This window comes from Catharus ustulatus, chromosome 1, assembly GCF_009819885.2.
Source record: "Catharus ustulatus isolate bCatUst1 chromosome 1, bCatUst1.pri.v2, whole genome shotgun sequence".
NCBI lineage: Eukaryota > Metazoa > Chordata > Aves > Passeriformes > Turdidae > Catharus > Catharus ustulatus.
In genome coordinates, this window is record NC_046221.1 from 54,713,339 (window position 1) to 54,738,784 (window position 25,446).

General features: G+C 42.1%; 1 protein-coding gene across 5 annotated transcripts in view; it reads left to right on the top strand.

Annotated features, from left to right (window-relative positions):
• The window catches only part of TPK1 (thiamin pyrophosphokinase 1), a 340,579-nt gene that overhangs the window by 221,818 nt on the left and 93,315 nt on the right, over nucleotides 1-25,446 (top strand). The gene's annotated exons all lie outside the window — the stretch shown is intronic.

Consider the following 25,446-nt stretch of genomic DNA (forward strand, 5'->3'; position numbering starts at 1 on the left):
TGTTTTCCCCTTGGCAAGATTTCTAGAAGATTACCTAACTTTCCCAATTTCTCTTGGAAAGCTTATTCTATTAAAATAAAGAACATTCACAGGTAATTTTGACACAACCTTGCACCAAATGTGCTTCACTGTAATTTGAGAAAAGCATTAATGAAGTTCAATGAGATTATAGATTTAAAGCCATAAGGGCAGGTGCTCTATTAACAATTTGAAGCACTGTGTCTACAAGAAAAGTAGTAGGCACAGGAGCTCTTTTGCCAGTATGATGAGGAATTACTCTGATCATTAGGTGCACAGCTGAATAGATGGAGGCAGCAGAGTGAGGAGGAAAGAGAGATAAAGGATAACTGTGGTTAAAATCTAAAAGTGAGGAGTAACTTGCTTGTAGTTTATCTGTGCATGGAGTACTTCACTGATGACTATAAATTTCCTTTAGGGTATTTTTAAGAACATGCTGAAGAGCTGAAATAAAGTGGACCATTTCCAGTTTAACTTACAGAACTCTTACTAAGACTGGAAAGATTTCTAATTATTTTCATTCATCTCTTCCATAAGTGGCTTTAAAATCCCATGTCTAAGGTTGTTTTCATGAGTCTTCCATGAATAATTAAACCCTTTACAACTTGAAAAAAACCTATGGTCTGTGCATTTTAAATAGAAATTAGAGGTTGGTAATTGTTTTGCTTGCTGGAAACTTCTTTCTTCTATTTTTAATAATGTCATACAAAAAGTATTTAATTTTTTTTTTGTAGACGGTCAGAGTTCCATAGGAAACTTCAGGCTATTTCTAGCATACAGAAATAAGGGACAGATATAGGTGCAGGCCATTTAAACAATCTTAGTGCTGACTTTGACATAAAAACACTTTTCATTTTTGATTTAAACTTGTCACTGTTGGCGTCTTCAGTCAACTGTTGTGGTACCTCCAGATAATAACATTAATCCTATATATATATATATTTTTTTTTAATGGAGTTCAGCTTGATATTTTCTCTTCCAAACAGCAATAATCATAATATTCTCACTTTTCCCCCTCTTCCCATTGTAATTTAAAATCAAGGTAGAAAGGAGTTTAATACAGTGGGAGACCCACTGACAGTTCGAAATGCAAGTTCTGGAAACTGTGCAATAAATGAAGCAAGGTTTTGAGATTCAAATGCTGATGCAAATGATAAAGTTGAGAACATGTTGCTTTTTCTGTAAGTGTAGAATGAAAACCTTTCTCTCTTGGGAAGAAGAATCTGATCTTTATTGGATTCTTTGGATAAAATATAAGAGCAAAACATAATTATGGTTTTGCTTCCAAATAATGTTAGCCTTTGGTTCAGTGTAGCGGGGGAGTAGTTCTCTGTGATCTGTACCCAGGCAGAATCTAAAATATTTGGATACAGCAGATAAACTGGTAATTCCTTAAGACCCCTAGGAAGGATAACAAGGGGAGTAGCAAGTCAAGCTGTTGAATTTATGGTTACCAGTGGAGAAACTAAGAAGGAGAATGGTGTGAGTAGGTATCTAAGGCCACGAAAAATCTATTAATTATTAATCAATTAAAAAGAGAAGATTTCAAATTGTTACAATGTTGGTATAGAAGGTTATGGTAGAAGAAATACATCAATATTTAACACACTTGTAAAGGGTTCGCAACATTGCAGGAAACATTATGGACTTGCTAAAAGTGTTCAGGGTTGTAAGAGGAGGACAGCAAGGACAATGCCTGATTTGGGATCCAGGGCAGACTACCAGGCAAGGTGGACCAGGTAGGCAAAGCCTTTTTTTCATCAGCCAATAATATTATCTAAGTACTGAGTGGAAGAGTAATTAGAACTTTGAGTATTGAGGCATTTCTTGGGAAATAGATAGACAGACAGTGCAAATAGATAAAAATATTTTGGCATGGAAAGCAAAGAAAACTAAAGGAAGTAAACTCTTTTATGTTCACTTCTGACCTTTAAGGATGAGCTCCCATATGGAAAAGGGAAAAAAATATGGGAATAATTACATCCCATAAATACCTGTCTTCATGATTTCTATGGAGAAACTGCGTGGGAGGCTGAAACGTAGATATTTAGACTGTAAGCATGCAAATTTAGATAAATTAATTCCAATGTATGTCAAACCATAAAAAAATGTAAGAAAAGAAAGCAGGCATAAAATGAGTTGCACCTATGGAAAGGCCCAAACAATGAGAACATAGTTTGTAGCTACAGAATTTATAAATTGACAGTGAAAGATTTTCTCTTGTCTGAATGGGAAAGGAAAACTAATGACAAGCAGCCTAAATGAGCATGTTTACTCAGTCTTCACTAAAGCAAAATATTCCTTTGAGCAGATAACCAACACAGTTCAAATCGGTGCCAAAGTCTGAAGAATTTAAATTGCTTCAGAGAAAAAGCAAATAAAAGATGGAGCTGCCTTTGATTCTGCCAGCTCCAAGGGCTGTTACTTTTTGTGTGCCATGCAACACTAATTAGGATAGGAGTCAGAAATAGGGAGACTTTGTAAGAATTTTAGGATGTGATGCTTGTTGTGAAGCTTTTTCTTATATGATGATTGGAGTTTGATAAAAAAGGAAAAAAAGAAAAAAATGTACCTGTGTACTGAATAGATGTTATATTTCATTCTGTAGTGGGGGAGGGAGGAAAGCTTGAATTTTTAATGAGGAGTAATCAGTCTTTATAAGTAGGATATTTTATACAAGAGTGCATACATTTTATGTTTGAAATTTGGTAATATCAATTACCATTAGACTATACCCTGGCTGAAGAGCATAAGGCCCTTAGAGTCATGTTTATCATGCTAGCCATGCTCAATATGAATGGCTTAAGGCTTCACATACATACTTTCTCATTTTCTGGTTGTGTGGTTCTCAGGAGTACAGAAACATTAGCTTCTGTACACTGAGCATAAATTATCTTTTATCTGTGAGTTTTATGGCAGTTTGTAATACAAGGTAATAGGATTTATGACCAAGAAATGAGAAGATGTCCAAGAGTTAATGAGGCCTGTCTTTTACATATACTGAGCAGTTCAGTTTTCCTCACACAGGATTCTTACCCTAGGATGTAGAGAAGAATTGCTGCCTACACATGAAAATGCATTACAGTAGCATATTTTTGACAGTTAACTAACTCTTTTGAAAGAGTGTGTGAATACTTTGATAACCCTTTTTCTTGCACCCAGCTTTTCTTGTGAGTGCATGCCTGCCTTCCCTGTGAGAAATTATGAATAATTTAACATCATAGGTAGTGGCCCAGCAGCTAAATGTGAGCAGTAAGAATCAGGAATCCCATACCTTATTCTTGGCTCTTTACCACGATTTCCTTGAAGGGAAATATATTGGATAGTCTTTTGATCCCACAGTCTCTAGATTGTAAATTGGGTAAAACTCATATCCTTCTTTGAATGAGTACTGTGTGGCTCGTTTGGTTATTTACAAAAGACCATTGCTCTGATCCTTGCTCTGCACTGGGGTATATAATATATAGTATACCATAGTATCATGGTAGTAGTAACAACAATATTAGCAAGGCCCTTAATTAACATAAATATTGCCATACAGGAAGCTGTGCAGATAATTAGTTAGCATGATCCCGAGCACAGTTTTGGTGGAGCCAGCCATCCTTCTCACAGATGGCGTCTGGGCACGCTTTGGGTTTAGCACAGGCCAGGAGCTGCTTCCGAAGCGTTTGGAAGGGACCTCCTTGTCATGGGACCAAGAGAGAATAGACACATGCCCATGAGCACCATGTGCTGGTTGGCCTGAATTCCAGAGCTATTACCAGAACTGATTTACAGGTGTAGACAGAGTGACTTGGCATGAAGATCTGCTCCTAGATGAAGACACTGCAGCAGATGGGAGAGAAGGTACAAAGAACAGCATCTTTGCTGAGGTTTGCTGCAATTCTCTGTGCCAATGTTATTTGATATGGTTTGTGTAAAGTTTAATGGAAAGTTCAGGGTATATACCTTCAACTTGTGAGTCTTTCTCTGGCAGCCAGTTCTTGAAATTTGCAGGAACCTCAAGAATGAGTTACCCGATCAGTTCTGTAGTGCCTCATATGTGTAAGACACAGATCTGGCTTGCACTCAGTAGAGAAAATCTTTAATGAATGTGCCTCCTATGGGGGATAATTTTGGAACCTGGAAAGTTAATGTCTCCTTTTCCTAAATATGTGTTTTTGATGGGTAAATTCAGTTTCAAAAATACTGCAGTTGCAAAGGAAGGGCATTTAAGCATATACCTAGTATTTAAACATCCATTTAGTATGTACAGAGCTTATTGTCCTGAAAGGCTCTCTCTCCTGTTTGGTATCTTCTCTCAAAGAGCACTATTGGAAGTCAATCTACTTGACAAACCATTCAGTCTCTGTGCTTCAAGCTCCTTGTTGAATTCACAAGTATACTTCTCGTTCTTTGATAAATACCTCTTTTTATAACTTTTTCAATGAGAAAGCCAGCCATTCAGCTGAGCAGAGACACTGCAATGTCAAAAATATTAGCTGAGGAAAAGTCTTAATCCAGCCTTTCTCCAGGAGCTTAAGTCCTTCACAGAAAACCTTGCAGACATAGTTTTTATGCTTCCAGGCATTTAGTATTACATTGAATGGCTTCTCAGGGAAAAAAAAAAAAATTACTATGTTGGTAGTTTACTGCCTTAGTTTCCTTCTTTGGTAAGAAACTTTGAGGATTTGGTTGCAGCTCAACTTCTTATCTTAAAATAAGACTTAATCTACAGTAATTTCACGAATACAAGCCACACGGAGTATAAGCCGTATTTCTGGTGTGTTGGCAACGTTGATGTCTTTGTCAATAAATAAGCCGCACCCCGAATATTAGCCGCACTTTAGTTCGCGGCAAACTTTCACAAAGTCGTCATTTAGTAACACAATCATGGGATCGCTGGGGCTTACTGGCTTATTGGCAACCTCGGAAACATTGTTTACAAGTGAAAAAAGACACAGACAATAGCTGCGGCAGCACCCTTTATTTACAAGCCGAAAAAGACATGAACAATAGTGTGGTCATTTTGTGAGCATTCCCAATGGATCCGCGTTGCCTTTAAACAGCCGCTCAGCTGCGCAGGCAGGCAGCTGAGCTCTGAGCGGAGCCACATCTCCGTGCTGGCACAGCCACCCCACTCAGCCCTGCCGGCGAGCGCCCCCCCCACCCCTCTCCGTGCGAGCCGAGTGCCCACTCTACCCCTCTCTCTGCGAGCCGAGCACCCGCTCTACCCCTCTCCCTGCGAGCCGAGCGGCTCCCCCACCCCTCTCCCTGCGAGCCCAGCCAGCCGCGCAGCCGCACAAGACTGAAAACACTTTAAAAAGTACAGAGAAATATCACACACTTTTATCGAACTGCCGAGGTAACTCGCCGAGGTAACTCAGCCCAATAACATCCCCTGCCCCTCAGTAAAGCCGTCATCCACAGGCAGGCAATAAACTGTTCTCTGATTGGTTCATCGTCGGAACAACAGGAAACCATGGATTTCAAACTGTTTCGGCTCAGGACTGGACTGGCATGATACTAGGTAAGGGCAGATATCACATTTTTGTTCACAAATTAGCCGCCCCCGAGTATTAGCCGCACTTCCGGGTTTCCACCAAAATTTTGGTCTAATTGCTACCGCTTGTATTCGTGAAACTACTGTATTCTGTATTTTTATTCTTATTTGGGAAAATCCAACTGAACTGATTAATTCTTATCCTGTGGTAACTTGGTTCTTTTCCAACCGCAGCAGATGTGTAGTATGAAACATACAAAGATTATATAGAACCTTAGAAAAAATAATTAGCTTTTTAAATAGTCAAATCCTTTTAAACAGTTTATTTAACATCAGTTAAAAGTGCAGCCTGCACCAACTTTATGGATGACATATAATAGTTATGGATTTCTTCTTTGTAAGGAAGACAAATTGACAACAAAAAATTCATAAATCAATTTGTTAGCTTGCAGGTAACCAGTTTAATAAAGTACCTATCTTTCAGAGAGGAAAGGAAAATACCAAACCATCATTGCCAAATAAAAAGAAATAGTCTTTATTAAATGAAATTTTCATCTGTTCATAATTATTAAGAAACAAGTCATAGTCTATAGCAGGATATGATAATCACACAGCTGTTTTTAAATTCGCATCTTAATGGTGTCTGCAAGAGAAGATGATGCAATTGGATTACTTAGGTGTTTCTAAATTTTGAAGGCATCCAGTGGGATTCTCAATCAATAGCTTGCACTTGGTAAGTGTCAACAGTTCTGCTGGCAATTTTTTTTCGATATTTGTCCAGATTTTTAATTAGTTACTGCAGCTGCTGATGGATGATCATCAAGGAGAACCTTGACCCTAAATAAAACTTTTCCAGTGAGATTCCTGCTCTCTGTCATTGCCTCTAGCTGCTGTGATATGATCTTATCAATATGATAATATCTATCTTGTTGCTTTATGGAAACCACAAGAAGATTTTTGCTAAAAAGCTGATTATCTTAGAGCTGGTTTGTTGGAGTTTTTTTCCCCAAAACTTGTCAATTACTTCTCTTTTCTTTCTTTTCCTTCAAAATCTTGATCTATCTTTTCATCCCCTCCCTTAAAAAAACTTCTTTTTGCAGTGGTCTGATACTTCAGAGTTTTGTGTGCAATGTAATATTAGTAATTTTGTGTACTATAAAACAATTATTCCGCTTTACATTAAATGGTCAGCAGCAAATTACAAAATGTTTGTCTTTGACATTTGCTTATTGGTAGGACCTGATACATAAGTTAGGATCAATAGGAAACTGGTAAAATTTGTTTTAACAATGTTGGTAAGCTGAGGAAGACCAGAGTGGTATTTTCACTTGCTGTGTGTTCACTTATCTATCTTGTAGCAAGCTAAAGAATTTCTAAGCTTTTTGTGAACAGATTTTTGGCCAAAAAAAGAAAAAAAAAAAGACAAAAACACTTTAAAAGACTGTTAATTTGGATTCCAAATTTGACCAAAATATTTAAATGTTTTGTACATAGTTCAATAAGCTTTCTATTTCTACAAGGTGCCATATTTTTATACTTTAAAAAAGAAACATTATTCAAATGCTTGTCTGCACGAAGGTGTCATAGACTGGTACTTTGCAGATTGATTTTGTAGTATTTTTATGGTTATGATTTAAAGTATCTGTCTGTCATCTAACACCTGGGACAGGTAATGTAATGTTTTGAATTTCAGGGTCAACCATTAGACATGAAGAAGAGGACTCAGAAGAATAATTATTAACACTTTCTGTGCCTTGCCTTATCAGATGCCATCCTCCTTACTAAGTAGTCATCATGCTAAAAGATCTTACTTTCTTCATCTAATCTTGTTTCTTCCATTTTTCCTGTCTTTTCCCTCTGGATTTTTCTTGGATCTTATCAATTGTCTTTTCTCAGCACATCATGCTATCTTAATTTTTTAGTTCAGTTTTGTCTAAACTGTTCTAGCTTTAACTTAAACAGCCACTGATACCCTGAAGATTTTTCCCAGGATTTGTCTCCTCCCAGCAGTCACAACTGTGTGCTATGAAGCATTGATTCATCAATGCCCAGTCATTCTGGCTTAATCTGTTCATAAAATCATAGAATCACATTCCTCTTGAGTCTCACAATGTTTCATCTTTATTTCATTGTACCAATGTCCAAAGTGGCCCCATATTAAGTACTGGAATCTACTGGGATGATACCTGCCACAGTGTCCCTTTGCATCACTCTGGAAACATTGCTGTGCTGTAACTCTTTGTTCAGCTTTATTGTGTTAGCCCAAATTTCTCAAGTCCTGAAATTCTCTTCTACCCACTAAGTGACACTTTCTGAAGGCACCTTATTGCCTTACTTGAGGTGAATTTCACCAGAGTTTTGCAATAGCAACTTTCTTCTTTGAGTATTAAGGGGATTTCAATGATAGTTAAGGGGCATGCAATTTTTTTTTCACTCCCTGCGTGAGTTACAGAAAGTTCTATAGGGAAACTAACAAAAGTCAGAAGTCTGTAATCTGTGACAGAACCTTATCTGGAAATAAAATTAATGGAAATTATTTAATTTCATACAATCAAAAGTATAGCAGGGAAAATCAATATTGTTGTTCCTATCCTGAATGTAAATAACAGTAAAAATTGAAGTGATAGTAGGTGATAAATTATTTTCTACTACAAAATCAAAAAAATAAAAATGCTGAACACTTAATTGTTTACCTGACGGGTTTATAGAATCCTTTAGAGGTAAATTTAATAATGGTCTTTTCTGTTCACATCTGAGTACTGGTAATAGTTGAAGTTGTAGAAGGTAAGCATCTGTATTCTGGCCTCAGTTATATTTGAAAATGTGTTATCTCTTCAATTCAATCCCTTTGTGAAATGGCTTAGGCTTTTGTAATCCCCTACAGTATCACTGTTAATTCTACATCTGCCAGGCAGTAGTGTCAACTGTATGGATTTTCAACATTTACTTTTAATATTAAAAAAGGGTCAGGGCAGAAGAATGATAATATTTGTTAATATCAGAGGTTCTAAGGAAAATGCTGTACTACTCTTCTGATAAACAAGATTTAGGTAGAACTATTCAGCTTTTCCATGGGAAGTGATTAACTTGGCAATCCGAATTTTCTTCATGTTGATAACAACTGATTACATTACTTCAGGACTCTCTCTGCTCTAACAGAACATCCCAAGAGCAGATGGGAATCAGGGATTGAATTCTTCAATGTCTCTTAAGGCTGTAATGTGTCTGTCACTCTCACGACAACTCCAGTCAAAAATACTTGTTAGTACTGCAGTTGGGCCAATAACGTTCAGGGAAGCACACAGGCTTCCTACTCTTACTCCTAAAATCAAGGCATTTGGAGTTAATATGTTTCTGTTGAAAGGAAGAAAAGGAGTCTAGAAACAATCTTCCAGGATCTGTGAAGGGGTTTCAAGAAGATGAAGCTTGACTTATTCCTGAGATGCACAGCAGAGAAATGAGGGACAGTGGCCCTAAACTGAGATGAAAGACTCAGGGTAATTACAAGGAAAAGTTTCTACTCTGAAGATAATTACAAATTACATATTGGAATAGGTTGCCCAGAGAATCTTTTTCCCTGACAGTGTTTAAAAACCTGATGGGAAGGCTGCACTAGTAAAACTCCCTTCCACCTAAGTGATTCTGGGACACTTGTGGAGATACAGGTAGAGTGAGTAGATGTGTTAGAACCATTGTACAAGTATCTGTTGAGAAGAATTTGGAATCTCCTGATACAGAAGACTGTGGCCACATCAAGTAATAGTGTTTCTGTCCACTTTGATCCCTTTTTGTTGCCTTACAAAGGGAAGTCTTGTAGTCTCTCATGTAACCTCAAAAGAAAATGCTGAAAGGAGAAACGATTGTTGTCTCTGACTGCACTGAGTAAATGTCAGGGAGATAAACCAGCTCAAGGCCAATGTTAGAACAGAGTAAATTGCTTAAAACCAGTGATGAATAAATTTCCATCAGAAATTATGCCATTCAGAGGGAGCTGGACAAACCTGAGAAGTGGGCCCACAGTCTTCCTCATAATGTTCAACAAGTCCAAGTGCACCTGTCCCAGTCATAAGTAGAGACTTAATGAAGAAATTATTAAGAGCAGCCCTGCTGAGAGAGAATTGAAGGTGCAGGTGGATGAGAGGCTGGACATGACTCAGCCATGTGCACTCACAGCCCAGAGAGACAAACTTGTCCTGGGCTGCATCCAGTGCAGTGCATCCAGGACAACAGAGAGAGGGAGGGAATTTTGCTTCTCTGCTCTGCTCTTTTGAAACTTCACCTGGAGTGCTGCATCCAGCTCTGGGGTCCCCAGCATGGACTTGCTGGAGTGAGTCCAGAGGAGGCCATGAAGATGATCAGAGGGCTGGAGCACCTCTTTGATGAAGATAGGCTGAGAGAGTACAGTCATTCAGCCTGGAGAACAGAAGGCTTCAAGGAAACCTTGGAGCACCCTTTCAATGTATTACAGGGGCTTATAAAAAGGGGAGAGGGATTTTTCACATGGTTAGATAATGACAGGACAAGGTGCAGTGGTTTTACGCTAAAAGAGAGGAAAGGGAATTCCTGTCTTTCCTATTAGAAGGAAATTCTTTGTTGCAAGGGTGGGGAGATACTGAAACAGGTTCTCCAGAGAAGCTGTGGATGCCCCATCCCTGGAAGTGTTCCAGGCCAAGCTGGACAGAGCCCTGAGCAACCAGGTGAAGTGAACGGCGTCTCTGCCCGTGGGATTCTATGACCATGAAATTAGAAGGAAAAATTCCTAATCATTCTTCTGGTGAGATTCCACAACAGGTTTACAAAAGGGAAAATTATGGAAGAGGGGGACAGAATCAGAACTCACTATGCTGAATTTACATCCTTAACTCTATTCCCACCAAAAGCAAACACAAAACTTTACAAAGTTGTTAATATGTAGGCATTGTGTTTCCAACTGTCCTTAATTTGCTGCTTTTTAAACATGAAGCCTGACAGCAGTATTAATCCATTTGAACCTTGAGTGAACATGAGCTGTACAGGTCTGTGATCAGCTTTTCAGCACTGCTGGTTTGCAAACAGTGAGCATAAGTTCCAGCCCCAGGCATGGAGTCTTTTTTGCAGATGTAGCTTCCTTTTGCATTTTATTTACTATAGGTGGAAATACACTGTCTCCCCTACCATCCTCGCAGGTAATCATAGGACGTGTGGGTTAGATGGATGGACAGTGGGGTGGATCAAGAACTGGCTGAATGCTCAGAGGGTTGTGATCAGCTGGAGGCCTGTAGTCAGGAATCTGCTGAGTCCAGTCTTCAACAAAAATTGAACTTGTTTGTCAGTGACCTGGATGAAGGGATAGAATGTACCCTTAGCAAGTTTGCTGGTAGTATGAAACTGGAGGAAAGGCTGATACACCTGAAAGCTGTGCTGCCACTCAGTAGGATTCTGATAGGCTGAAGAATTGGGTGGAGATAAAATTAATGAGGTTCAACAAGTGTGAGTGTAGGATCCTGAACCTGAGAAGGAATAACCCCAAATATCAACACAGGTTGGAGGCTGACCTCCTAGAGAGCAGCTCTGCAGAGTAGGGCCTGTGACTCTTGGTAGGTAACAAATGGTGAGTGAGCCAGCAGTGCTCTTCTGGACAGGAGGGACAATGGTATCCTGGAGTGCATTGGGATGAGTGTGGACAGCAAGTCAAGGTAGGTGATCATGCCCTTTTACTCAGCCCTGGTGAGGCCACATCTGGAGTACTGTGTCCAGACAAGTTGTTCTGAATGTCCAGTAGAGGCCACAAAAATGATCTGGGGTCTGGAGCATCTCTCTTATGCTGTGGAAATTGAGCTTGTTTAGAGGAAAGAGTGAGAGATGACCTTGTTAGTGCCTATAAATACCTTGAATGCAGATGCCAATAGGATGGTGCCAGACTCTTTTCAGTGGTGCCCAGTGACAGAATGCAATGGCCATAAACTAAAACACAAAAATTGCACCTCTACATGAGGAAGAACTTCTTTACATTCAGGGTGGCAGAGCACTGGGCAAGCTGCTGAGGAAGGTCATGGAGTCTCCTTCTGTGGAAGCATTCAAAACCAACCTGCATTCCTGTGTAACCTGCTCTAGGTGACCTGCCTTTGGAGGGGCATTGGACTAGATGATCCCAGAGGTCCCTTCTAACCCTAACAATTTTGTGATTCTGAAATTCTGCGAACTAGGCACTGCTTTCATGTATGCCATAAGAAATCAGATATCCAAAGGTAGTTTAGCAGTCAGGGAGAATGCACTACTATGAAATTGTATACCTTTTGGCTAGTGATGGTACCAGTACAGAATAAGTGTATGCATATGGCAAAGCAGATTACAGTAGTTTCACGAATACAAGCCGCACAGATTATAAGCCGCACCCCCGGTGCCTCGACAATGTTGCTGTCTTTGTCAATAGATAAGCCGCACCCCGAATATTAGCCGCACTTTCGTTCGTCGCGAGAATCCGTGCGCAGCTTTCACAAATTGGCCAATTAGTAACAGGATCGCGGCATAGCGGGCTTTACTGGCTCGGGGCGGGGCCAGGCAGGCTCGGCCCGCTCATAGTTGCCGACGGGGCCGGGTGGCCCAGCTCAGCGCCACGGCTCAGCGGGGCTGGCCGGGTGGTGCTGCCGCCGCCGCCGGGCTCGCTGGCCCCCCTCTCCCGTCAGCACCGCCCCGCTGCCGCGTTCGCTCGCCCGGCCAGCGCGCTGCCGCCGCCGCCGGGCTCGCCGCTCACCTCGCGCCGCGTTCGCTCGCCCCGCGCCGCGCCGCGTTCGCCCCGTGCCGCGCCTCGCTCGCCCCGCGCCGCGCCTCGCTCGCCCCGCGCCGCGTTCGCTCGCACCGCACCTCGCCTCGCTCGCCCCGCGCCGCGTTCGCTCGCCCCGCCGGCAGGGCTGCCGCCGCCGCCAGGCTCGCCGGCCGCCCCCTCCCGTCTGCACCGCCGCCGCGTTTCCTCACCCTGACCGGCACTGCAGGCCCCCGCACCGCCGGGCTCCCCCACGCTGCTGGCCCCGATTCTGCTGGGCTTCCCCCGCTGCCAGGCAGCCCCACCCGCCGGCCTTCCTGCTTCTGCCATGCTCCCCTGCACTGCTAGCCCCAGTTCTCCCGGGCTCCCCCGCCCTGCTGGCCCGGGCTCTGCCGCCCCCCTGCCCCGCCCTGCTGGCTCAGGCTCTGCCACCCGCCCCCCACACTGCTGGCCCCGCCTCTGCCAGGCTTTCCCACCTCTGCCGGGGCCGGCCGGGCTCCAGCTTGGCTTGGGGCTGCCGCGGGCTCTCACTTCCATGTTGGCAGCTTTTAGAATTTTGTTAATGTATTAGCCGCCCCGGAATGTTGGCCGCACTTGCGGGTTTCCACCAAAATTTTGGTCAAATTGGTGCGGCTTGTATTCGTGAAATTACTGTAATGAAATCTAAGCCTGTGCTTAAGCACTTCACTGAACAGTGGTCTGCAGATGTAAGTGTAGTTACCTCATCTGGTGTGTAATTGCAAACTCAGATGTCTCTGCATTTTCCCATCCACATGACAGCCAGTGGTGCTTCATGGAGAATATTGGCATTTCTGTGGCATCAACATCTGTTTCTGAGTGGTTAATTTTCATTAAAGGTTCCCATCCTTTGTTAATTGAATTATGGCCTTCAATTTCAGCAGTCAGGTACCAGAGGGAAAAGAAGAAGCTGCACCCAGAGGGGAATCCTTTTACTCTGGTGAAAGAACTAATTATCAGATTGAAGAATAATTAGCTTGCAAAATTCTATTCTACTAATCACAATGTTGGCAATGAAATATACCTTTGTGTTATGATTCTGAGGTCTTCCTACCTCATGCCTTAAAGGCTCTTAGATGTAAGCATTTAAAAGTTGCATTGCAGTATGTATATCTCTCTCAATAATGGGGGCACATTGTTCAGTTCTTTTTCAGATATCACTTTTAGGACCGGGAAAAGTGGAAGACTCTCTAGTAAAAAAAGAAGAAATTTTTAAAAAAAGGTATATTTTCCTCTATTGTTAACAACCAGCAGTTTTTCTTCAACTGAGGGAGGCACTTCAGAGGGAAGCTAGAGCAGCTAAAGATCTGGAATTACAGTAATTTCACGACCATAAGGCGCACCGGACTATAAGGCGCACCCGCCGGGAGTTGGCAAAATTCGCAACTTTGTAGATCAGATAAGGCGCACCGGACTATAGGGCGCACTTTTTTTTTGCAGCGAGGCTCCGCCGCCAGCTCCCTCCGCGCGGTTGCTGGCCGAGGCCCCGCCTCAACCCAGCAGTCATTGGCCCCCGGGCCCGCCTGTACCTGGCAGGGGCGGTGCCGCGGGGCCCCAGGCCCGCCTGCATCCGGCGGGGCCGGGGCATGGCCGCCACCCCTCCGTGCTGCCTCTCCGGGGCCGGGCTATGGCCGCCACCCCTCCGTGCTGCCTCTCCGGGGCCGGGCTATGGCCGCCGCCCCTCTGTGCTGCCTCTCCGGGGCCGGGCTATGGCCGCCGCCCCTCCGTGCTGCCTCTCCGGGGCCGGGCTATGGCCGCCGCCCCTCCGTGCTGCCTGCACGGGGCCGGTGGGTGCCTGTAGAGGGGCGGCTCCGCCTCCACGGGGCCGGTGGGTGCCTGTGGAGGGGCGGCTCCGCCTCCACGGGGCTGGAGGGTGCCTGTGGAGGGGCGGCTCTGCCTCCACGAGACCCGGGCGTGCCTCTGTAGGGGCCGTGCTGCCTCCACGGGGCCAGGGGGTGCCTCTGGACGGGCCATCCCGCTTGCACGGGGCCGGGGGGTGCCTCTAGAGGGGCCGTCCCGCTTGCACGGGGCTGGGGGGTGCCTCTGGAGGGACGGCTCCGCCTGCACGGGGCCGGGGCGTGCCTGTGTAGGGGCGGCTCCGCCTGCACGGGGCCGGGGCGTGCCTGTGTAGGGGTGGCTCCGCCTGCACGGGGCCGGGGCGTGCCTGTGTAGGGGCGGCTCCGACTGCACGGGGCCGGGGCGTGCCTCTGGAGGGGCGGCTCCACCTGCACAGGGCCCGGGCGTGCCTCTGGAGGGACGGCTCCACCTCCAAGGGGCCGGGGGGTGCTTCTAGAGGGGCCGTCCCGCCTGCACGGGGCCGGGGTGTGCCTGTGGAGGGGCGTCTCAGCCTCCACGGGGCCGGTGGGTGCCTGTGGAGGGGCGGCTCCGCCTCCACGGGGCTGGAGGGTGCCTGTGGAGGGGCGGCTCCGCCTCCACGGGGCCGGGGGGTGCCTGTGGAGGGGCGGCTCCACCTCCACGGGGCCGGGGGGTGCCTGTGGAGGGGCGGCTCCGCCTGCACGGGGCCGGGGGGTGCCTCTGGATGGGTGGCTTCGCCTGCACGGGGCCAGGGGGTGCTTCTAGAGGGGCCGTCCCGCCTGCACGGGGCCGGGGTGTGCCTCTGGAGGGACGGCTCCGCCTGCACGGGGCTGGGGCGTGCCTGTGTAGGGGCGGCTCTGCCTGCACGGGGCCCGGGCGTGCCTCTGGAGGGGCGGCTCCGCCTCCACAGGGCCGGGGCGTGCCCACCCCTGCTCCGCCCCACCTCCACCTGGCAGCCATGGCCCTGCCGGCTCCCCCCATGGCTCGCAGCTCGCACTTCCGGATAGGCAATTTTTTTGAACTTTGTCCATCAGATAAGGCACACCGGACTATATGGCGCACTTCCGGGTTCCAGGGAAAATTTTAGTCAAAAGGGTGCGCCTTATAGTCGTGAAATTACTGTAGTCTTCTGTGGTAATGATGCCAGTCTCATTAGCTGCAAGCTTGGTGATTTTAAAGAGGAGCTGCTTGTCTCCTTTATGTCAGAGGAACCTGGGAACAGAAGAAAACTGAAAAGATATACAGTCTACCCAGGGTATTGACTGAAACTTTAAAGCAATTAGAAGAGCACCTAGCGATGGCTCAGTAGGTCTTTGAGAGCCCAGTATGTCTCTGCATAAAGTCCTAGACCCTCCTGTCCATTCAAGATTTTGTGGGAGTTGTTTCCACACTGTAGATGTGTAAGCTACCACATGCAGCCTTAATCCACCCCTGCTTAATGGCTCTTAAAATTTTTGAGGAATGTGGAGAGTCTGGTGTACTCCTGTTGAGTGAGATGGATGGCCAGAGGCAGAACTCTTGAGCAGGAGCTTGAGTTATCATAAACAAATGCAGCTATTCTGGTGTACCAGGTGATGTATGCCACAGAAGAAGTGCGCTTCAGAACCTGTGCAAATAAAGGGAGTAGCTCATCATCCCTATTACCACATATTTTATCAATTTTCTGTAAGCCTAATGATATAACTGAATTAATAATTCCTGTGTGTCATTTCATGGTCTTTCATCTCTCTGACTTCTGGATCTCCTTGCCTGTTCACAAGCACTCAGTGAAACTGCAGAAATATCAGGGCAACATCCAATTTGCAGTTTTTTCAATAGTAATGCCCTTCATGAACATCTCTCCTTTTTTTACATTTTCTTTTGTACTTAAACCTGGTTTCAGATTACTGTACTAAATGCATTCTGTGTCTCCTTAGGGGAGCAGTATTATGAAGCTTTTGTTCTGGAAAACAAGTTTTCTAGCAATAGTGTAGGACTTTTTTTAAGTATTTCTAGTATGGAAGCCCACTGAACTGTCGAGTATTTTCCTCAAAAGCTCTTAAGGAGATAAAATACTATTATTCTTTTTTATTCAAAGTCATTTGAGAAAGTAGAGCAGTTTTAATTATTTAGTGCAGTCTGTTAAAAGGCAGAGAAACTGTGATGCCCCATCCCTGGAAGTGTTCAAAGCCAGCCTGGATGAGGCTTTATGCAGCCTGGTCTAGTGAAAGGTGTCCCTGCCCAAGGCACAGCCTTCAGATAATAAAGTGAATGCAATTTCCCATTTCTGTAGCCCTTGGAAACCCATGCATGATGATGTTCAAATCTCCCATCTTGAAAGACAGTAGGAGCTCATGTTTCTGAGACAGCCTGAGTCAACCCCTGCAGTTCAATGAAGCTGATGCCTGCTGGTGCCTCCTCCTGGAAGGCTGTGCCTGCCAACTACCTGCATCTGGTTGTTTCCATGCAAATTTCACTTTCAGCTGGGGAGTGAGAACAAGATCGTCCCTCCTTGAAGTTTGGCAGTATTTTTCCTTGGGACTCTGGAAATGCAGGGTGATTTTAACACCATTGTTTTATAATTGGACTTTTGTTCCCATTTGAGGGATAAAAATTCAGTGTTGAGTCAGCAAGAGCTTACCTGAAGCTGATTGTTTTGATAACTCCTCCTATGAAGTCATCTTGGAGAGGGGTAAGTGAAGTACATCTGAAAATCAGCTTAGTATTTAGATGTGATTGATAGTGGCCTCTATAGTGTTATACTGTGCTGAACTGTCATAACATGATTCCTTTCCTTTAGCCAGTACACTTAATATTGGGTTACTGTGACTATGTGTATTCTCAACATTTTTTATTGTGCAGGGTAACTGACGTACAATGTCTTTGGTGGAAATAGTTATTTTTAGAAGAATCCATAAGGTGACAAATAATAACTTGCCTAGCTTTTCATACAGGCTCTGATCTTCCATTAGTGAATCTTGGGCTACATGTCATGTCACACTCTTTAGCTGGATCTCAAGGTATATTACTCCTATATTACAGAGGGAAAGGGAGAGAGACAAAGGCATGAGGAAGTGAAATTATTTGCTCAGGTACTCAGGGAGTCAATACCATACTGAAAATTGAATCCAGTTTTACAGATTTCTATCTCCAGTGACCTGTCAACTGGGACCTGTTTCCTCCTTGGTGCTTGTGACTTTATTAAGAGTGACCTTTAGAGATGATGGAAATTTTTACTGAAAGTGCTTAATCCTTTCAGAAAATCAGAGAAGCTCATTTTTCTATAGTAAAACTCATCCTAAACTTCCTTATGAGAAATTGTGAAGAGATGTAGTTGTACAAATGATCTCATTTCTTAAGAAGCCTTAGGAAAAAAAAAAATCTTATGCTTCAATCTGAGAATGCCATGGCTTAGAGTGGCCAAATATGTATATGTCAATTATAACAGCTAATTATTTCTAATGAACAACATATCCAGGAAAAAAAGAAACAAAGAGTTAGTCAAAGTGTGGCAGACCATTATTAGAAATAATAACATACACATTTTAACATATTTCAGCTTTCTGCCCCTGTGCATTACCTCTGTGCCATCCAATAAAACATTTCTCATCAGAATTTTACAAGTCCTATTTCAATTGTCGTAAGAAAAAGCAGTTCAAGGGAGACATCAGAGGATGGATGTTTGTTCCATCCTGCCCTTTTTAAGGCAGATGTGTTACAGATGTGTGTTAGAGACTCAGAAGGGAAAATGACTATAAGTATCATAGTCTTTCATAGGTGAGTAAGCAGAAGAAAATCCTGGGATATCGCATAATAGAGTTTACAACAAGATTTGTTCTCATTCTCTGAGGTGTGTACAAAATACATATATCATGTCCCAGTACAATGAGCTGTCATGAGCACAGCTTGCTCAAGCATAGCAGGAAGTTGTAGCTCTGTTAGTATGCAGCCAGACTAACAAAAAAAGTGGTTGGATGGACCATTTTTCCCCTCTCTTGTCTAAACTAATCTCTAAAGGTCGATGTATAAATCCCTAAGCAAGTAGCTGATTCTTTCATTTCTTGGAAGAGCTGCTGGACTATATTTTTAGGGAGGCCAAATTTCTTAAAATTAGTTTAAAAATACATAGTTGAATGCTTATTCACCACAGTTGTGTAGAACTAGAATACATTTCTTTATTTTTCCTGAAATTGAGACACTTCAAAACTTTTGTGTCAAATAAAATATTTGAAGTGTAGTGTTCAGCACAGGGAAGTGACTGAATACACTATGAGAAAATCAGAATCATGCCTGTCTTTTTATAGAGAGAAGATAGAGGAGGTTTTTAAGTGTTCTCTTAGGTCTGTAATCTAGGCCAAGTTAGGCAACAACTTTGGAAATGGAGCAAAAACGTTTGTACTTAATGTGCTGCAAGAGTGAAACTGGTGAAAAGATGCAAAGAGAAGAGAGGCAATGCAGATCTTGCAAATTATGTATGGCCTGGAGATTGCTATGGACTTTAGACAGCCTATAAAAGGAGAGCATGAAATGAATTGCATTAAGAACTAACAGAGTAAGGACATGGTGATTATTTACTGGGATAAAAATGTGAAGCATTTGTTGTCCTACTGTATCATTTAGGAAAAATTTCAAGAGATGCTCATAAGCATTATCTGGATCCCTGGTAGGTTGAAAAGGAGATTGAAATTATGTCTAAGTTCATAGAAGAGTATCTATTGCAAGTCTACACACACTCACTCTGCTTTTGGGTTGACTACTTCCTCAGGCAGAAGTTATTCATGTCAGGTACAAACTTCTTCTCTAATTTATTTGAGACAAAGGGAATGATTCTTTGAGATTCATTGCTTTGGGTTTTGGTTGTGATTTTATGCTAAACAAGTGCAAATATTCACCAGTACACTTACAGTACACTACTCTGGAGCCCAGGCACTGTGACAAGTATAGGGTGGTGAGGCAGGTGGAGACACAGCCTGCTAGGAGACAGCCACAAAAAGATTGGGAAGGAGTTGGAAAGCAGAGGGAGATACACTGGAAGGATGAACATTCTTCTTACCTGGGTTCTATTTCTGCATCACGAAACAATGAGTTTCCCAAATCAGCCATAAACAAACTCTTCCACTTCCTAGGACAGAGAAGGTCATGCAAAGCATGCCAATCTTTTCAAAATGGGCTATAATTGGCACTAGGTAGAGCCTTAATGTTCATTACCTGTAATTGATGGGAAATAAAATGTGTGATTTCTTTTTTCATCTCTAGACATATTCCAAGGAAATAAACAGAATTGCTTCCAGTCTGTTCTTTGCAATTGAATAGCCCTGGTCATAAGTGAGGGTTAAACAAATGCAAAGTAAAAGGCAGAGCTTCTCAGAAGTAATTTTGTCTCTGAGTAATTTATGTGATTTCTGTGACTAATCATCACATAAACATGATACATCATGTAATACATAATGAGGAGAGTTTGGTTTAAAGATTGTAGGTCTGTGTGTGTTTGACTATAAATATATCACAGTTACACATGTATTTTCCCCCTTCCAAAACTCCTGACATTTTTTTTTCTGCTGTGTGGGTGGGCTCTTACTTACCTGGAGAAAATTGCATTGTTCTAAAAATTGAAAGCTATCTAATAAAGAACATTTAGGCTAGTTTCATTATAGACCCATAATATGTTCCCAAAAATGGAACATGATATTTGGAGGGGGTATTATTAACCATAGTGTTGTAAGTGTTATGCTGCAAGACTGGACGGCTGGATAGATGGATGGATGGATAGATGGACAGTATATTATTATAAGTCATTTGGGGATGGTGTGCCCAAATGTGCTACTCTTTTTATTGATATAAGAGAGAAAAAACCAATATAATGATATTTATTGGAAATTATTTGAAAGCTATTGATTGATGTTTCTGCTGTTTAAAATGGGTATTTCCATTTTATGATATTAAGACAGATTAGATAAAAACTGAGTGTTTTAAAATCCAGTTTTCATCTTCATGGAAGTACAAAGATAGGTCTGTTCTTGTAATCTGTAAAGTAACTAAAACACTCTCAGAGTCTTCTCCAATTGTCTGTGTTTTTGAAGAGAAAAAATAAACATAATATTAGCTTTAGAACAGAAATGTCCCAAAGACATATATCCTAGACATATATGCACAACTTCAAAATTGTGTACTCTGCCATTTACTTCATTAGAATTTTTAGAAGATTTGGTTGTTCCATGTTTGACACTCTGAATCTAAGGCATTGCTCAGACTAACAGACATGTTTTATGCCTCAGCAGGAAAATGCATGTGTTCATGAGAAAGCTAATTGGAAAGTGGAAGAAGGCTATTTAGCACTATCTGAACTTTAGTGCCTGTGCAGATGAGAAACCTTACACTTCTCTAAGACTTTTGTGTAATTGTACTGCCCAGAACAATGCAGCTCTTTGCAAGGGGACAAGACCTCATTTGCAGGAGTTAATTTTTCAAAAGGCTACCCGAACCCTTTGTCAAACATTGTATTGCAAAACATTGTTCCTGACCCCTCAACCGATTTAACTTACTGTTTTAGCAGTACTAGGAATAACCACCTGCATTTCTGTATGTGTGAGCACTGAATGGTGAAAATGAGATTACTAAAGTTGTTAAGAATGAATGAGGAGAAAATTTGATTCCTTATTTCTCTCCTGATTGCTATTTATGATGGGTGGGAAATATGGGTTTGTTTCTGTACCCAGGTAATAAAACCATATAAACATTTATAATAAAGCATTGTGTTTAAGAGCATTTGTGAGTTCATCGGCAGATAACCAGCCACATTTTGAGAGAGTACAAGCAGAACATATTCTGGTGGAAAAACATTCTCTTAGGCAGCACATACACACTGTATATGTCATGCATTTTTATTATTGCTTCCATATTCATTAAAGTTTAAGGCCTTAAATGACTTGTCAAAATGTTATGCCAAGCTGAAAAACATTGCATTGATGTGCTGTAGCGTAGCAAGTCTTATTGGCACTTACAGCATTCTCAGTAGACAAGAAAAATCCCTACATTTTTAAGTCACTTGTATGTCTCCAATGTGCACTTCTCATTTTTCTTCATTCTTGATATATTTTTCAGAATTATATACTTTTTTTAATGTAACTCTCATCTAAAATGTGATGAGTTTTGTTTGTACATGTATATACGTGGTCCTGCTTATAGAAGGTCAGGTTAGATCTGAACTTTCTCTAAGTTCTAGGGAGGTCAGATTAGAGGCTTAGTCCAAGGCCATCCATACTGTTTCTTGTGTTTATGATAAGAGGGATTTGTGTAGGCTGGAGTCTTAGCATGGTTTGACTCATGTTGCTCTTGGGACAAATAGAAAAATATGCTGAATATAAAGACAGCGGGAAAAAAAAGTGGAGAGTGAGCATAGTGGAAAAACAAAGAAAGTAGAAATGAAGGCAAAAAAGAGAGAATACAGGTGTGGTGACGGTATTCCCTGTGTGCTTGTGCATAGACTATATGCCTGGATGGATTTGCCAGCAGTGCATAGGGATGTGTTTAAATATGATATACTGAAAGTAAGCACCTGCTTCTAGTAAATCAACCTTGATTGTGGCAGTTTCTTAGTTTTTAAAGAATATAAAGAAGCTCTTAAAGGAATTTTGATAGGCTTCAGGCTGAGGTAGAAATGAATGGGGAAAATGTTCTGCAGGCAGGATAATGTATCATACCTTTATGTAAATACTCTGTATGTATTACATTGCAATACAAAAATTCTGTTTGATATGAAGATCACTGTTATAGCAGTCTACAGATAATTGTATTGGATGAAATAGGAAACCACTGTTTTAGACAGTTGGTCAATACATCTGAAATAAGAAAGAAAAATACAAGGAGGGCATACAGTGATGTAGCATTAGAAAAATTAACACTCCTGTTTTTAAACAATGTTCTAAAGTCATTTCTGTTTTCAGAAAATGTTCAGTGTCACCCACCTGAGCTACTGGACCCCAGGGAATGTTAGTGATAACGATTTTAGTGAGACGAGAAGAAGGTGACCACTGAGTACACTTGAAAACACTATTCTGACTTTTTACTGGCGTGCAAGAAAAACACTGTGGTAGCATGACCTACAACAGACTTTCTTCTGCTCTGCAATATCTGTGAAAAGGAACCTTTTGTAATAACATCATCTCTCTTTTCAAGAAAAGTCTTTCCTGCCAGACTTTGCCATTCTCTGAAGTATCTTAGACCTCAAATAAATATCAGAACAGTTAGGCATCTTTACACTCTGGTTAGCAAAACTTGGTTTAAAAGTAAAAGCAATTTTTACTGGATCCACTGATGTCAATGACTTAGGAGTGCTCAAATAAGTTTTTAATATTCTGGAAACAAACTAAAAGCATTAACTTTTGTTTTGTGCTTGTTTCTGCCTAAAGCAAATTTTTATGGTCTAGTTAGGTTCCCTTGAAAACAGGCTTTTATAAGTAAATACTCATGGATGATTAACCATCCTAAAATAAAACTGTTGTCAGATGTTTAAAATGTGTGGTGCATAAGAGAGAAGGTATGTACATGGTGACCTGAAAGCTAATTTCTACATTTCAGTGCATCTGCAATGATTAGTAAAACTGAGGCACCTGCAGGTATACTTCCAATGACTTGAGCTTGGGGAAAGCATGTCTTTTTAATTCAGTTAATTATGGATTTTGGGAGGAAAAAAGAAAAAAGTTGTGGCATGGTTTCCTAACTTTCGCAGAGTAAAAGTAAGGATGTCTTAATCAAGGCCGACCTTTCAAGACAAAAAGTATTTTAGAAAGTATAAGTAGAACTAAGATCAACTGAAGAAATAGCACATGAAGAAACACGGATAAAAAACCTGTAAATGAGTTGCAGAAAATGTTTTTATATGTTCTTTTACTGTATCCATCAATAAAATACCAGCATACTGCTGGCTGGTTACTTTTCACTGTAGGAAGAAACAATTGCATTTTGTAAATTGATTTTGTTAGAGTGGCATCTTAGTTTGAAGAGAAATCTAAGTTTCAGGTAAGCATTTTGCACATTAATTTGTCTTTCCTCTTTCATTCTGATTTCAAGCAGCATAGAGTCTGTAATTAATGCAATGGACTTGGTTGAAAAACTGTGTAACTGACAAGAGACGGTCCTTTTTGACCTTCATTTTAATATTGAAAAATTAGGAAAAATGAAACCACTTCTGCCAAAGAATGAATAAAAGATGGTTTGGAAGGCGTCTTTTTTCAATAAAATAGCAATATTCTATTAGATGATCCATTAACCACTGATAACTGGTTTAGTGGAGAAAGCAAATAATTTTTTGTGGCCTTTATTTCTGTTCAACTTATAAGAGAATCACAGTTTTTAAATTATTTTTATCTTCTGCTTTAGACATATTAGATCTCACTCAGGAAGACATAAAAGTTTGAATTGCAATTTTCCCCCCTTGTATGTCCCAGTTTCACTTACGAGTAAGGTGAAAGCAGACATCCGAGGTGCTCAGGCTCCCTGGACACCAGAAGGTGACTGAGGGGCCTGGCAGCCCAAGCTCTTCCACAGCCCCAGACACGTAGCAAGCACTGGGCACCTCTATGGGGATGGGGACAGGACAGGCTGTGAGCCCAGCAGGGCAGGGCCATGGGGACCTGGGGACACTGGGTCAGGGGCTGATGGCCCCAGGCTGTGGGCAACAAGCAGAGTGGAGGAGCCTCAAGGGGCTGGGCAGGCACAGTCAGAGCTGGTACTGCCTTAAGAACCCCAAGAGGGTTTTGTGAAGGGGGTTTGGTGTTTAAAATTAGCGATGTGGTTTTCAGTGAGTTCACTTGAGAGGGAGTTTCGGGTGCTTTTACTTCCTGTGTGAATTAGCCCTCCCCTCTGCATATACAGCTTTTCCATAAAGGCCCCCAGCCTAAGGTCTACTTACGACTGCTGTTTGCTGGTAAAACTAAGGTTGGCTCCTTTACTCAGCCTTTCTGAGCACTGGAGGACAGACAAATTGTTTCAGGAAGTGGACAGAATGTGCAAAAGCTGCATGACTGCTGGTGAGAGATGTTGCATTGCCTTCATAACAAGTATGTTTTCAGGCTGCTGATTGACACTTTGCTTACTTCTTTTGCTTATAATTTCATGCAACCTGCTGTTTTTCAGACAATGGAAAGATATTTTGTCAGGAATGTGAGTCCTGGGTCAAAACAGTTATTTACACAAGGGATTAAAACTGAGCAGGCCATGCTCTGCGTGGAAGCATAAGGTGCAGCAGCAGTAGCCTGTACCATGGCATGCAGAGGAAATTACCAATAATCTTATTTGAGTATGAAAATGAATAGTTATTCATGTTTCCCAGAGTAGGTTTGGGGTTTTGTATTTCTCTTTTTCCAGGGTCTAAGGGAGCTCTCTCCATCACGCAGGTATTGTGGAGCTGATTTTTAGACAGCTACAGAAAAAGCATCCTGGAGTGCCTGTTTTCAGCCTCTCAATAGTAAAAGCTAATTTGAAAGTGGGGAGGGATTGAATGCTTTTCCACACATCAGCTGGCTTTCTTGTTTATACAGTAATCCCTGTGAGACTTTTCCAGTTGGGGGGAGATTTTGGTTTTAAATTAAAAACAATGAGCAGCTCTTCTTTAGGCTAGGCAGGGACTGCCAAAAGTAGAAACGTAACTTGTAATGTCAATGTAAGGGTCTAGGATGCATTGATTTCCTCATTTCCTCAAGTTAGCTGAAGTCTCTGCAGTCAGTATATTTCAGTAGTGATTCAAATCCATGATTATTGGCTAAATCTGTGGAAATAACAAAAGAAACTCCCTATCTTTCAGCCATCCAAATTTATAGTAAAATGTTGCCTTGCAATGAAATGAAGATTTGGTCTGTAGTCTGCTGGGTATTAGTTGTGCTGCATAACTACACACAGTACTAGTGATGTAAACTGAGACCAACTGCGTGTCAGTAATTTGCAGAAGTCCTTAATGAGATTTTTGTGGAAATTATGAAAATTAAACATGATCAGATGGATCATGTTTAATGGACATTAACTGCTTAGTCTAGTCACTGAAACATAGAATCTTTCATTCACAAAGTGAGAACACATTTGTTCATTTTGTTCTGGCTTTGCAGATGGCACTGTTAAGAGATTATGCATTTTTGGAAAGTTCTTGAAATATTTTTGCATGATGATATGAAGGCAGCAATGATGAAGGAATTCTTGAAGTATAATAGGAATGTTCTGTTTACCTATTGTTGGAGGTTAGGTTTTCTATTCTTTGTTCCTTCTTACCTATATCATTTTTCCCATAAGTTCCTAAGAAACACTAACTACTGGGTACTTAAGAAAACAAAGAAGTGGCCAAGCTCAGGTATCTGGCTGCACTTCTCTCATCTGAGGGTTTCTTTTCAAAGGGCAGAGATAC